Here is a 12,320-nt window from a genome sequence, read left to right as displayed (position 1 = left end):
GGCCCAAGCGGCCAAGAGGCCAAGGCTAGCGCGTGCGCACAGGGAGCCAGGAGTCGCCGCTTCCTTCTTTTGCCTAGTCCTAGTAGGACTCTTGTCCTATGTTCGTTTATTCCGTATCTATTTCTAGATCTTTTCCTCTTATTTCCTAATCCTAGTCTATTTCTTGTCCCCTACCCCAAGCAAAACCCTCCCCTCCCCAATATAAATACCCAAGCACCCCCCCTCTAACACATCAAACCAACACCTCTCCTCTCCTCTCCTCGGCACCACACCGCGCCGCCGCCCCACACCGCCCCAGCGCCGCCGCCCCACCGCCGCCGCACCTTGTCCACGCCACCGCCCTACGCCACGTTGCCGGAGCCCCTTGCCAAGGTTGCCCCGCGTCTCTTTTCCTCGGATCGTTTTCTTCTAATCATTCCGATTCTTTTCTTCTCTTCTAATTCGTTTTCTAGATCGGTTTTTTGTTTCGGTTTTCTTCTCCGAAACCCTAGATCAGATTCGTTTTCTTTTCCGATTTAGTTGCCTTTGGACCGTTCGTCCTAACGAACGTGATCACCGGATTCTTCTAGGTTCATGAACACCCATTCGTTTAACCGTTCTTCTTTTCTTCTCGTCGGATTTATTCCGCGATCGCGATCTCAGATCCGATCTTCTTTCTAGTTTATCTTCTCGCTCGTTTATCGGAATCAGGTGATTCAAGCGCCTGGAGTTTCGTCTCGAAACCGCGGTTCCGTCTAATCAACTTAAACAAGTTTTTGCTACTGTAAAATTTTGACCTAGTTTCAACTTGCTAGAACCGAGTTGTTTTCTTCCGCCGTTTGTTTTTCCGTTTCTTTGTTCGGTTCTTTCCTTCTTTGCGACCGGAGTTCTTAAGTTGAACTTTCTAGTTCGTTCTCTCGTTCGAGTTTTACTTGTGCGTTAGATGAGTACTTATTGTGTGGTTACTATTGCTTGCTTATGATAGATTGACCGGAGTGTGACGAGTAGATCTATCAAGAGTTTTCAGTGCGAATCATCTTCATCTACATTGCAGGCAAGTAACACTTTGATCATACCTTTTCTACAACCCAGTTTTTTTATGCATTAGATCAATCCTCACACATTGCATGATTAGGATCTAATTAAATTGTGGGATGGGAAGTAGATGAGGTAGTACCTATTACCTGTATTACTTATGAAACCTTTGGGAGTTACTTCTACGTTTGCTTATTATGCCATGCTATGCTAGTAGACGTGGATTGGGTGAGTGATATCCATGACAGATGTGAGTTTGTTAATTAAAGGTTTATCTAAGGTGGCAACTTAAATACACATCTAGGTGGATTGAGGCACCTGGAGTTCCCAGGACTTGCCTGTTTTTATTGGACCGCCACCCAGGCTCAAAGGGATCATAAGATAATTCATACTAGTAACTTACGTGTGCAGCCACAAGCCATTATGGGCTCTGGCATAGTTGACTAAGTCGTGTGAACTCTTATAGTGGTGGACTAGCAGATGTAGGGGATGTAGGTGTACCGGTCCACCCATCGTAAGGTGCAAGCGCTTCTGAAAGACTGTGTCTCGGTCATCCGTTTCTCAAACACCATGTAGTGCGAGAAACCAAACAGAGGCGATCGAGTCTTGTGGGGAAAAGTGCGCAAACCTCTGCAGAGTGTACAAACTAATCATGATTAGCCGTCTCCCCGGTTATGGACAACTTGAGTATCTAGTACTTGAATATCATTGTGAATCTCAACATGTTACTTCTAATTAATATTGTTGGGTTTTTTTAATGAGTACTTTTTAATTGGGATTGAGAATGCTGTCAACCATTCTCAATGTTCAACAACCACCATGATAGTTAAATAAATTTATTCCTTTGCAGTAGGGAAAAATTGGCTTTACGCAAAAACCTTATAACCATAGAGCTTTTCCACCAGCCAAATATGCATGTAGTGATAGCCATTGTTCATCATTCTCTATGGTGTGAATTTGCCAGTACATTCAATGTACTGACCCGTTTCGGGCTGCAATGTCTCATGTTGCAGGTTTCTTACGTCGAGTAAGTGATACGTTAGGGTTACGATTTCTACACTCAACTTTGCCGTTGGTGTTGATGGGAATCCACAACCTTGTTGCTTCCGCTATTTGGATTGAGGTAATAGTATTTACGTTACTTATACATGTGATTTACCTCTGTTATAAATCCTTCGAGTATTGTGTGTGTCAGCATACTGAGTCAGGGATGACACATAAGCACAGAGACTTGATCCATTCGGGTCGGGTCGCTACAAGATGGTATCAGAGCACATGTTGGCTGTAGGACGTGACCCTAGAAACTGGCAAGCCCATAGGAAAGATTTTCTCTACAACTTTCCCTTTCAAAAAGATCTTTTACCTCTCTTCTCTTCTGAGCTTATTCAAAATTCCCTTTAGCGAGACCATACCCCTTTTCCCTTTTGACCACTCGAAGATTCGCCCGATGAGACCACTCCAAGGAGATAAGATATCGGACAACTAAGACCACTTCGGAATGAAGAGTATTTTTCGTGCATCTGAATAATGGAACCTACAACGGTTGAAGACCGAAGATTAGGATAATTGGAGGCTCTGAAGAATTTCTAGATTTGTGTGACCTAGGAAGGCTACCCTTATGGAACTTGGCAGACTATGGAAGTGTCAATACCCGAGATCAAGGTGTATCGGAGAAAGACCAAAACAAGGAGCATGAGAATTCGAAGTTTTGAAAACCCTAAGGCAGGAGATATCAACTGTGGAGAGATAGCTCATGGAAATGACAAGAGCAAAAAAACACGGTTATCCGTGATGTCATTACCCGCTAATGCTATTGTCACCGTGCTGAGTTAAGGATGCAAGTCTTCAGAATGGGTTTAATGGTAGAAGGCTGATGGAGCACCTATTAGTAAGATGAAGTTTTAGCACTAGCCGGTGTATCACCAGGACCTGGAGTAGTACATCAAGAAGTTAAGATGGACATGCAGGAAGTTGTATTTGACAAGAAAGCATTTCGTGAAGAACTTAGGACCTAGAAGCTGAAGTAGCCAAGATGGAGGAGCTACAACCTCGAGATACCGGAGATTTGTCAGGAACTAAAGGACAATAGACCATGGTTCATGTGAAGGATGTTGAAACCAGAAGTTTGGAATGCAATTCCAGAATATTCAAGGATGTCACGAGAGACTTCGCGTCGACAGAGTTGATCTGGCAAAAGAACTTGAGAAGACAAGCATGATCGGAAGAAGCCACTGGAGGCATGAACAAAGGCCTGAAGAGTTTGGCGATGTTGACCTTAGAAGACCAAACCCCTGTTATACACCTACGTTAGATGCAACGTTTGTGAGCCGTCATTTGTTTGATGTTTTTCGACAGCCACAACAAAAATCTGTCTTTTCAAAACTTTTGTTTGTATTGTGAGTATCCCTCTCCCTCTCTCTTATCTCACCCCAAACCCACATGGACCCAATAGAGGATGAATGGAGATGAGCTTATATTTTCTGGACCGATGAGTCAATTGGAGACAGACCGATGGATTCAGAACATGGAGGATCATATGGAGAACAACCCTATAGTCGAAAAGGATATGGCCCAGCATGCTCTTCAATGCTTTGAAAGAGGTGCTGCTACTTGGTGGAGGATGTACCAAACCATCAATGGATGGCAAGGAGTAACCACTTGGAAAGAATTTAAGTTGACTTTGCTAAAGTCTCAGTTTGTGTCCCAGAAGTTGAAGCCTTATGGAAAGGATATGAAGAAACCTTGTGCATGCAAGATTTGTGGAGAAATCGGTCACACCCATAAGGAACACAAGGATGAATGCCCTAATTGTGAAGGAAGTCACCCAACTGAAGAATGCCCAACTAGACAGATTACTTGTTTCTTGTGTGAAGGAACTACCCACTACCCTGCTCAGTGTCACATTTACACTATGGTACAGAAAACCATCCAGCAGAAGGAAGCAGAAATGAAAGGATCCCTCATGGAGATGTTAGAAGAACCTGTGACGAAGGAAGATGTTGAGGACACACACAAAGGAAACAAAATTAAAGCCCGCACCAAGTCATGCTATTCATGTGGAGAAGAAGGACACATCTCCCAAGATTGTCTGAATGGAGATCTAGTAGAATTCCCGACAGAGGAAGTAGAGTATGAGCCACAGGAAATAGAAGCCCTGATTGGAACGGAAAGGTCCAGGAAGAGAAGTAGGTTGGATTCCAGGAACAACCCAATTTCCACAAAGAAAAACCTGAGTCATATCACATGTTTCAGGTGCAAAAATTCAGGGCACTACTTCAATGATTGCCCAAGAGGGAAGATAAGGACCCCAGGAGGCTATATAATCACAAGGAAACCGCGATATTTGTCAGAAGTAATATGTTTCCGTTGTGATGAAGCAGGCCACTTTGCCAGAGATTGTCCGAAGGAGAAGGAGACCGGTGATATATAGTTGAATTTGTAACAGAATAAATGGAGTAGTAGAAGTGAGAGCTTTTTCTTTTATTGAGGGGTTAAGTTGAGACATGTAATGGAAGAGCGAGATGATTGTAATAATTTAAGAATCAATAAATCTAGTAGTGTTGGTACTACTTTGGATTTTATGAGTTACCCTATGAGGAAAGATGTTGACCAATTCCGAGGATATGAGAAATATGGTCTATGGAATACTGGAACATTTTAAGGGTGGTAGTACCCTGTAAGAACCGTTGACCCTTGGAAAGATAAGGACACTCCACTGAGTGGATTTCGGACAAAATGAATACGAGTTTTGTCTCGATATGTGTGATACCCCAAGAGTATGTGGGATGAACTTGGAGACCGACAGTTGTTTGGACCAAAGGTGACCAAAGGAGTCAGAAGAGAATGTTAAGTTGATTCGAGATAGACTGAAGGTAGCTCAGTCCAGGTAGAAGAGTTATGTAGACTCAAAAAGTCAAGGAGGTAGTCTATGAAATTGGAGACGGAGCATGTCTTCGTGTGATCCCTCTGCGAGGAGTTAAAAGAATTAGAGTTAAGGTAAAGTTAGCCCCGAGAATTGTAGGACCATACCGAGTTTTGGAGCGTATGGGAGAAGTGACCAACAAGTTGGAGTCACCCGAAGGACTGTCAGGAGTTCAAGATGTGTTTCACATTTCCCAGTTGAAGAAGTGCCATGCAGAGATGGCCAATATTCCCCATGTAAGGATGCTTGACCGCGGAAAGGATAATGATGTTCCACGAAGTGGAATATGGACGTCATAAGTATAAGTTTTTATCTCGGTATGTGGAATACCCCACGAGGATGAAGAGATGAAGTACTATTGGATATAAAGGAGGTATGATGTTGGAAATATGGATCAATGGAAAATTCCATGATGAGTCTGAGCAATCATGTCCTAGTATGGTGCCAATAGAAGGAAGGAAGATAGTACAATTGGATGGATTTAAGAATACTAGGAAGTTGGAAGTTGGAATAATGACTAGTTGCCCAGAGGATAAGTTCAAGGTTTACAAGTAATGAGATGGGCCATAACCCACAGGCCCCAGGACCTGCCAAGAAGCAAGCACATTCTTGCTAAAGGAAAAACCCTGGAAGTGGATATACCTTTGTCGACAGACGATCTTATAGGAGTTACGCAAAACCTGAGAGTTGTGAAGGAACGATAGATGGTTGTTTGGCTTGCAGAATCTATGGATTTATCCAAACTTGGTTCGTCGACAAGAGAAATTCTGCAATGCTTGTGAGGATGACCGAGTGTTAGAATGCGAGATTCGCTAAACTGTATACAAGGTAATGATTTGGGCACGGGATGGATTGATCATCATACCGACTTACTCTTATTATTCGCCTTGCTATATGGGATGGTAAATCTGAGTGACTTACCTATAGTGGAGAGACGACGATCAAAACCTTATTTAAGCCTTAGAATGGTATAGGTATTTTTCCCTTGTACACGGCAGCTATGCCAACCGTAGGTTATACGGTGAGGATCACCCAGACCCATTTCCTGCAGGAGAAACCTCAAATTGTTGACCACCATGAGATATCGATAGTTGTTTAGTCTTGGCGCCAGACCGTCAGCTAGGAAGACCCAGTCTCGGAATGACCTTACCAAGATGAAAGGACAGAAGAATTGAGGAAAAGGTTATGCCACTACCGGAAGAGCTCAGAGAAGGAATTTTCTCGAGGATTTGAGAAGACCGACACTGTCAAGAATAAGGATGGAGTATATGAGTTTTGATAGAACAGTAATGATGTTTCTAAGGGTGGTAGCACCCCAGACCCCAGTGATGATTGATGGATTTGAGGAGACCCCCAAACCCTAACTTTTTCTTCCTAGCCTCTCCGAATCTCGAGGACGAGATTCCTTTTAAGGGTGGTAGGTTTGTAACATCCCAAAATTCTAAATTTTGGAATGTTATAAACAAATAGATAGATTTGATTGATTGTTGGATTGATTTTCTGAAAGTGAGTGAATTCGAAACTTTTGAAAGTTAAATGAGAGGGAATAAAAGGACTTTCCCAAACTTTCATATTTGTTTTCTGATCTCCGTGAATTCAAATGCTTTTCAAACACAAAACCCTTGAGCGAAGATAACATGACTTCTTCCATTTAAAAATGAAAAGGGTGTTTGAAAAATAAGTGAATTTCATTTGGAAATATTCCAATTCTGGAACTTTATGCGACTCAATGATTTTCACGAGAGAAGATAAAATGACTTCTTCAAATTATATGAAATATGAGTTGGGAGTTTCAAAGAATTAAATTCAAAGCTCTTTTGAATTTATTTTCAATTTGGAATGTTATATATGAGATCATCATGCATATCTTATTTTTCTTGCATTTTGGTCGATCCTAGAAATTTCACGCAACTCAAGGACCTTCGGAGAGAGTTGGAGATTTTGTTATTTTCATATTTGAGTTCTCTCAAATTTTGAAAAGAGGATCATTTGATTTATTTATTTTTATCTTCAATAATTTTTCCAATATCCAAAAATATGAGAGAGGGAATAATATGACTTTCCCAAATTTAGGAAAATGAAGATTTAATAAATAGATCAAATTTTGTTTGCCGGAGTTTTATTCGCATTTTATTTGGATAGGGAAAAAAATGCGTGTTTTCAAAAATTGCTTTTTAGGTCCGGAGAAAAGTTCATTTTGTTCGACTCATTTTTAGGAGTCGGGGAAAATTTACTTTAGATTTTTCGGAGCTCGTTTAGTTCTCTTTTTGTTTTTTTTTCTGCGCGCGAGACCGTTTTTTTTTTAAAAAAAATCCCGCAGCGCCTTGGGCCAAAGGCCCAAGCGGCCAAGAGGCCAAGGCTAGCGCGCGCGCACAGGGAGCCAGGAGCCGCTGCTTCCTTCTTTTGCCTAGTCCTAGTAGGACTCTTGTCCTATGTTCGTTTATTCCGTATCTATTTCTAGATCTTTTCCTCTTGTTTCCTAATCCTAGTCTATTTCTTGTCCCCTACCCCAAGCAAAACCCTCCCCTCCCCAATATAAATACCCAAGCACCCCCCCGCCCTCTAACACATCAAACCAACACCTCTCCTCTCCTCTCCTCCGCACCACACCGCGCCGCCGCCCCACACCGCCCCAGCGCCGCCGCCCCACCGCCGCCGCACCTTGTCCACGCCGCCGCCCTACGCCACGTCGCCGGAGCCCCTCGCCAAGGTTGCCCCGCATCTCTTTTCCTCGGATCGTTTTCTTCTAATCGTTCCGATTCTTTTCTTCTCTTCTAATTCGTTTTCTAGATCGGTTTTTCGTTTCGGTTTTCTTCTCCGAAACCCTAGATCGGATTCGTTTTCTTTTCCGATTTAGTTGCCTTTGGACCGTTCGCCGGACCGTTCGTCCTAACGAACGTGATAACCGGATTCTTCTAGGTTCACGAACGCCCGTTCGTTTAACCGTTCTTCTTTTCTTCTTGTCGGATTTATTCCGCGATCGCGATCTCAGATCCGATCTTCTTTCTAGTTTATCTTCTCGCTCGTTTATCGGAATCAGGTGATTCAAGCGCCTGGAGTTTCGTCTCGAAACCGCCGTTTCGTCTAATCAACTTAAACAAGTTTTTGCTACTGTAAAATTTTGACCTAGTTTCAACTTGCTAGAACCGAGTTGTTTTCTTCCGCCGTTTGTTTTTCCGTTTCTTTGTTCGGTTCTTTCCTTCTTTGCAACCGGAGTTCTTAAATTGAACTTTCTAGTTCGTTCTCTCGTTCGAGTTTTACTTGTGCATTAGATGAGTACTTATTGTGTGGTTACTATTGCTTGCTTACGATAGATTGACCGGAGTGTGACGAGTAGATCTATCAAGAGTTTTGAGTGCGTATCATCTTCATCTACATTGCAGGCAAGTAACACTTTGATCATGCCTTTTCTACAACCCAGTTTTTTTATGCATTAGATCAATCCTCACACATTGCATGATTAGGATCTAATTAAATTGTGGGATGGGAAGTAGATGAGGTAGTACCTATTACCTGTATTACTTATGAAACCTTTGGGAGTTACTTCTACGTTTGCTTATTATGCCATGCTATGCTAGTAGACGTGGATTGGGTGAGTGATATCCATGACAGATGTGAATTTTTTAATTAAAGGTTTATCTAAGGTGGCAACTTAAATACACATCTGGATGGATTGAGGCACCTGGAGTTCCCAGGACTTGCCTGTTTTTATTGGACCGCCACCCAGGCTCAAAGGGATCATAAGAGAATTCATACTAGTAACTTACGTGTGCAGCCACAAGCCATTATTGGCTCTGGCATAGTTGACTAAGTCGTGCGAACTCTTATAGTGGTGGACTAGCAGATGTAGGGGATGTAGGTGTAAAGGTCCACCCATCGTAAGGTGCAAGCGCTTCTGAAAGACTGTGTCTCGGTCATCCGTTTCTCAAACACCATGTAGTGCGAGAAACCAAATGGAGGCGATCGAGTCTTGTGGGGAAAAGTGCGCAAACCTCTGCAGAGTGTACAAACTAATCATGATTAGCCGTGTCCCCGGTTATGGACAACTTGAGTATCTAGTACTTGAATATCATTGTGAATCTCAACATGTTACTTCTAATTAATATTGTTGGGTTTTTTTAATGAGTACTTTTTAATTGGGATTGAGAATGCTGTCAACCATTCTCAATGTTCAACAACCACCATGATAGTTAAATAAATTTATTCCTTTGCAGTAGGGAAAAATTGGCTTTACGCAAAAACCTTATAACCATAGAGCTTTTCCACCAGTCAAATATGCATGTAGTGATAGCCATTCCTCATCATTCTCTATGGTGTGAATTTGCTAGTACATTCAATGTACTGACCCGTTTCGGGCTGCAACGTCTCATGTTGCAGGTTTCTTACGTCGAGTAAGTGATACGTTAGGGTTACGATTTCTACACTCAACTTTGCCGTTGGTGTTGATGGGAATCCACAACCTTGTTGCTTCCGCTATTTGGATTGAGGTAATAGTATTTACGTTACTTATACATGTGATTTACCTCTGTTATAAATCCTTTGAGTACTGTGTGTGTCAGCATACTGATCCAGGGATGACACATAAGCACAGAGACTTGATCCATTCGGGTCGGGTCGCTACAGGAGTACTGTTGCACCTTACTCTCCGTGAGCTGTAGACCTAGTTCTGTTAACATTGATCTCACTGTTCATTCTCGACCGGACAGTCGAAAAAGCGGTACTATGTTACATATAGTTGACATGCGCACAACATCATTTGTTATCGTCATATCTTACTACACTAGCAACAAGATTATTGATACGTCTCCAACGTATCTATAATTTTTGATTGTTCCATGCTATTATATTACCCGTTTTGGATGTTTATGGGCTTTACTTTACACTTATATATCATTTTTGGGACTAAACTACTAACCGGAGGCCCAGCCCGTATTGCTGCTTTTTTGCCTATTTTAGTGTTTCGAAGAAAAGGAATATCAAACGGAGTCCAAACGGAATGAAACCTTAGGAAGCGTGATTTATGGAACAAACGTGATCCAGAGGACTTGGAGTGCAAGTCAAGAAGCTGCCCCCCCTACTGGGTGCGCCCCCTATCTCGTGGGCCCCTCGAGCGTCCACCGACATACTTCTTCGTCCTATATATAACCACGTACCCCAAAAACATCAAGGGAGACCACGAAAAGCTATTTCCACCACCGTAACCTTTTGTATCCGCGAGATCCCATCTTGGAGCCTTCGTCGGTGCTCCGCCGGAGGAGGAATCGACCATGGAGGGCTTCTACATCAACACCATAGCCTCTCCGATGAGTTGTGAGTAGTTTACCATAGACGTTCGGGTCCATAGTTATTAGCTAGATAGCTTCTTCTCTCTCTTTTATTCTCAATACAAAGTTCTCCTCCCTCTTCTTGGAGATCTATTCGATGTAAACTCTTTTTGCGATGCGTTTGTCGAGATCCAATGAACTGTGGGTTTATGATCAAGTTTATCTATGAGAAATATTTGAATCTCCTCTGAATTATTTTATGTATGATTAAGTTATCTTTGCAAGTCTCTTCAAATTATCAGTTTGGTTTGGCCTACTAGATTGATCTTTCTTGCAATGGGAGAAGTGCTTAGCTTTGGGTTCAATCTTGCAGTGTCCTTTCCCAGTGACAGCAGGGGCAGCAAGGCACATATTGTATTGTTGCCATCGAGGATAAAAAGATGGGCTTTATATCATATTGCATGAGTTTATCCCTCTACATCATGTCATCTTTCTTAATGCGTTACTCTATTCTTATGAACTTAATACTCTAGATGCATGCTGGATAGATGTCGATGCGTGGAGTAATAGTAGTAGATGCAGGCATGAGTCGGTCTACTTGTCACGGACGTGATGCCTATATACATGATCATGCCTATATAATCTCATAATTATTGGCTTTTCTATCAATTGCTCCATAGTAATTTGTTCACCCACTGTAATACTTATGCTATCTTGAGAGAAGCCACTAGTGAAACCTATGGCCCCCGGGTCTACCTCCTATCATATAAGCTTTCAATCTACTTTTATTTGCATCTTTACTTTTCCAATATATATTATAAAATATGAAAAAATATATATATCTTATCATATTATCTCTATCAGATCTCACTTTCGCAAGTGGCCGTGAAGGGATTGACAACCCCTTTATTGCGTTGGTTGCGAGTTCTTTGTTTGTTTGTGTAGGTGCGTGGGACTTTTCAGGATCCTCCTACTGGATTGATACCTTGGTTCTCAAAAACTGAGGGAAATACTTACACTACTATTTTTGCATCACCCTTTCCTCTTTAAGGAAAACCAATGCAAGCTCAAGACGTAGCAAGAAGGCTTTCTGGCGTCGTTGACGGGTGAGGGAGTCCTGGATTAGGGGGTGTCCGGATGGCCGGACTAAGACCTTTGGCCGGACTCCCGGACTATGAAGATACAAGATTGAAGACTCCGTCCCATGTCCGGATGGGACTTTCCTTGGCGTGGAAGGCAAGCTTGGCGATACGATATGAAGATCTCCTCCCATTGTAACCGACTCTGTGTAACCCTAGCCCTCTCCGGTGTCTATATAAACTCGAGAGTTTTAGTCCATAAGACGAACAACAATCATACCATAGGCTAGCTTCTAGGGTTTAGCCACTCCGATCTCGTGGTAGATCTACTCTTGTACTACCCATATCATCAATATTAATCAAGCATGAGTAGGGTTTTACCTCCATCAAGAGGGCCCGAACCTGGGTAAAAACATCGTGTCCCTTGTCTGCTATTACCATCCGCCTAGACGCACAGTTCGGGACCCCCTACCCGAGATCCGCCGGTTTTGACACCGACATTGGTGCTTTCATTGAGAGTTCCTCTGTGTTGTCGCCTTTAGGCCTGATTGCTTCTTCGCTCGTCAATCGCGATGCGGTCCAGGATGAGACTTTTCTCGCCGGACAGATCTTCGTATTCGACGGCTTCACACTGCGGGCCAACTCGTTTGGCCATCTGGAGCAGATCGAAAGCTATGCCCCTGGCCATCAGGTCAGGTTTGGAAGCTTAAACTACATGGCCGACATCCGCGGGGACTTGATCTTCGACGGATTCGAGCCACGACCGGGCGCGCCGCACTGTCACGATGGGCATGATTTAGCTCTGCCATCGGACAACACCCAGAGCATCGCTCAGGTGTCCGCTCCGACCATTAGCTCGAAGCGCACTGCGCCAGTCGGGGACGGACGGTTGGACGCCGCCCCGGAAGCTGCAACCTCTATGGCGATAGAGCCGGATACCAGCCTAGCCCTTCGCAAGGCCCGTGACTCCAAGGTGCCGGACTCCGATCCGGACTCCGTAAATCCCGCACCTCTTCCGGTTAAGACCGATTGGGCTCCGTT

This window comes from Triticum dicoccoides, chromosome 2B (genome assembly GCF_002162155.2).
Source record: "Triticum dicoccoides isolate Atlit2015 ecotype Zavitan chromosome 2B, WEW_v2.0, whole genome shotgun sequence".
In the NCBI taxonomy this organism is placed as follows: Eukaryota; Viridiplantae; Streptophyta; class Magnoliopsida; order Poales; family Poaceae; genus Triticum; species Triticum dicoccoides.
The sequence above is the reverse complement of the archived record's forward strand: the minus strand, read 5'-3'. Positions refer to the sequence as shown.